The sequence below is a fragment of the Grammomys surdaster genome, unplaced genomic scaffold, assembly GCF_004785775.1.
Source record: "Grammomys surdaster isolate TR1022 unplaced genomic scaffold, NIH_TR_1.0 349, whole genome shotgun sequence".
In the NCBI taxonomy this organism is placed as follows: domain Eukaryota; kingdom Metazoa; phylum Chordata; class Mammalia; order Rodentia; family Muridae; genus Grammomys; species Grammomys surdaster.
Window position 1 is genome coordinate 543,113 of NW_021604768.1, and position 3,349 is coordinate 546,461.

The 3,349-nt window shown below is 41.9% G+C and overlaps 1 pseudogene; it reads right to left on the minus strand.

Annotated features, from left to right (window-relative positions):
* The window catches only part of LOC114630986, a 16,872-nt pseudogene that overhangs the window by 1,090 nt on the left and 12,433 nt on the right, over window positions 1-3,349 (minus strand).

The window sequence follows — 3,349 nt, forward strand, 5'->3', positions numbered from 1 at the left end:
TAATACTAATACTAATACTAATACTAATACTAATACTAATACTAATACTAATACTAATACTAATACTAATAATGACTCACATTTCATCCCAAAGAGCAAGCACCCAAAGACAAAAGGAACCTCATCAGCATGGTCAGTCTTCACATGGGGTGGTCTGATATACTTGAAGAATCTGGATTGATGTTGGAATTCATAGAAGTAGACATGGGCATGGGAAACTGGAGGGGGGGAAAGAGAGATATAGTGGCCCCTCACCTGAATTTTTTCTGATTCGTATGTGGTGACTAGATACCTTGACAAAAAGTTACCAGGATCACAAAAGTTAAATGGTGAAAGGAGCCCCCTGCTGGAGCACTAACTACGAAAAATCCCTTGACTAATCAGTGCCCATGGCCTTCCCAACTTAGTGGTTTTGTTAGGTCAATAGATTATCAGGAACCCATTTTTCTCCTTGGTACCCAATTTCACTCTCTTAAACTAGACATGAGGAGACCTGGACACCACTGCATTCCATAATGCTCCCTCATGACCCCCATCTCAGAGCTGCTCCCCTAAACCTTATCACAGATGTACTCACTCTGAAAATGTGCTACTTGGAGTGCAGGGATCACAAACACAAAGTCTTCCATCATCTCTGTGAGCTGTATTTGGAGGGTCTGGGAATCTTCAGTGTCCCCCATGTACTCTTCCTTTAGCAGGTCACTACACTCAGGAGGTAGCATCTACACCAAGGAGATCAGGAACATTGAAATTGGCATGTTGTGGGTTGGCAACTGCCTTCAGTGTTAGGAGAATGAAATCAAGGATGACATATGGTATAGGTAAAAAGTTTCATGATCTGAAGTAACCACATGATAAGTCATACATATATGCTGATTTTTATTAATAGGGAATCTGTCAAAGAGATATGAGGGATCCAGCTACTTGGACAGGACCAGAAATATCTCACCAGTTCTCCTGTTGTATTCTTCATAACAGCCTGCAGGTTCTCTCTGGTTATTCCCTTTACTGTCTGAGCAGAGCCCATGACTGGGGAGGCAGAAGACAGTCTTAAGTGTAATGTCTGATGGACTTGGAGTAAAGATGTATTGCATTTCCATCAATACATCTGCTTAGCATATGAGTCTCTAGGCTCCCACGTGATTGGAAGTGTGATTCACCCTGGGGGTTGTCCAACCATATTCATCATTGTTGACACCAATAATGCTGAGGACAGGGTGAAAACCCTCAGATGCCAACAACTCTTTGGGATGCCTGGGTAGGAACTCTTCATCCATCACAGCAAGGATCAGGAAGAAGACCTGGGAGGCATTATAAGTCAGTCCTGAAGGTTAATGAAACAAATATTCTGATATCCACTATGTCAGCCCCACCTTTTTCTCATTTCCCACTAGTTTCAGGGTGATCTGCTCATCCTGGAGAATATTCACTTAGACTAGCCTATCATGATATTCATTTTGCACAGAGAACTGAAAGAACACAAAGTCATAAAGATGAGGTATTTGGTTCAGAATCCCACATCATGTAGACTAGGTTCTCCCAGACACACAATTCTCCCCACCTTGGTAATAGCCAGAATCTCTGCTTCACTCTTGCCTCTCAGACAGCACTTGAGAGCCTCTGAGTCCATGGCCTCACATCCAGAGAGCTTGGCCACCATCTGCAAAGGGAACAAGGATGCAAAAGAGTTCACAATTCCACATTGATGCAGTTGTGCCTAATTCTGATACTCAATTGTAATTAGGTTGTTAGCCAAAAATGTGCCATGGTAATCGTCAAACAAGCTGAGGTGTTTGCTCTTTACAAACTGACAGCAAGATTTCACTGCTTAAGGCAACACCTAAAGAACACAGAGAGGTCAAGCTGGTTCCTGCATAGTGCCCTCACTCCAATATTAACATCTTTGGTACAGAAAGGTACTCTCAAGTGGTATACAAATGTCAAAACAGCCACAAATCCTGTGGTCTACAATGGTTTCCTTCTTGCAAGTTCTGTTAGGGCAATGGTAGCACCTAGCTGTAGAAGTGATGAACCAATATGTGTTTTGCCTTAAGGTCCATTCCATGAGATGGAACCCATGGTCAACACTGGTTGGTGCCCACGAACCAGAGACTTGATATCCCAAAGACCTAGAGTAAAACAGAAATCTTCCTGGTCTAAAGAAACAATGGAGTGATTAAATGACTCCTAATGATATTCTGCTGTACTCATAGACCAATGCCTAGCTCAGCTATCATCACAGAAATGTTCTTCTTTTGCAAATGGAAAAAAAAAAAAGAGAAAGACACACTAGACATTACACAGACAGTAAGGGGCCTTGGGACACTCAGCCCTAAATGAGACATGTTCCTCATATCTCTCCCCTCAACGACCAGGGAACCCTGCAGAAGAGGAGGCATAAAGACAAGACTCAAGGGGACAGAGGATACCAAGCAAACAAGGCCCTCTAAATCAACCCAAGTAAAGCAAACAGAACTCCAGGGGCTGGAGCAGCCAGCAAAGCTCTGCATCAGGTTGTATATTCTGGCTGAGTGTTTTTATTCAAACAAATACTGAGTGTGTGGATGAGTGTGTCTCTGATTCTAGTACCTTCTCTTGTGTTTTTCTCTTTTGTTGGTTTGTCCTGTCCAACTTTGAGGTGTTAGTTTTTGTGGGGTTTTTTGTGTTTGTGTGTGTGTGTGTGTGTGTGTGTGTGTGCTATTTTCATTATATTTCAATATTATCTCTTAGAAGCTTGTTCTCTTCTAATGAGAGACAGAAAGGGCATGAATCCAGATGGATATGATGAGAGGAGGAACTGGGAGGAATTGAAGGAGAGTAAATGGTAATTAGTGTATTTTATGTGAGAAAAAATGCATTTTCCATACAAAAGTATTTAAAGAAGAAGAAATAAATATAAGTTAAAAGAAACGAAGAGTTAAAAGTTTCAAAATTGCTCCTCACAAAACAAAAACTTTCTATATGAGAGGAAGAAAAAAAAAAACATGCCCCAATGAGTTGCAAATGGACAGCATTACTACATAGTTAGATAGTCAGTGTTGGCAAACACATGGAGTCACTGGTGTCCTCACTCACAGCTGGAACAAATGCGAAGTGGTGTAGTCTATGTGAATGACAGATTGGCATTTTCTTCAAAAGTTAGACACACTGTGCTTTGATTCAGCAAGTCTACTTTCAAGTTTCTAGCCCAAGGATGTGAAAGTATGTCACAGAAACTCATGCTTGAAATGCTCATAACAGCTTGATTAAAAGTAGATTAAAAAAGGATCCAGAAGTGACTCCGCAGGAGACTGACACAGCTGCCAGCTCCCCTGCCTCCCCCTACGGTCGACCGCTAGACTTCCACGCC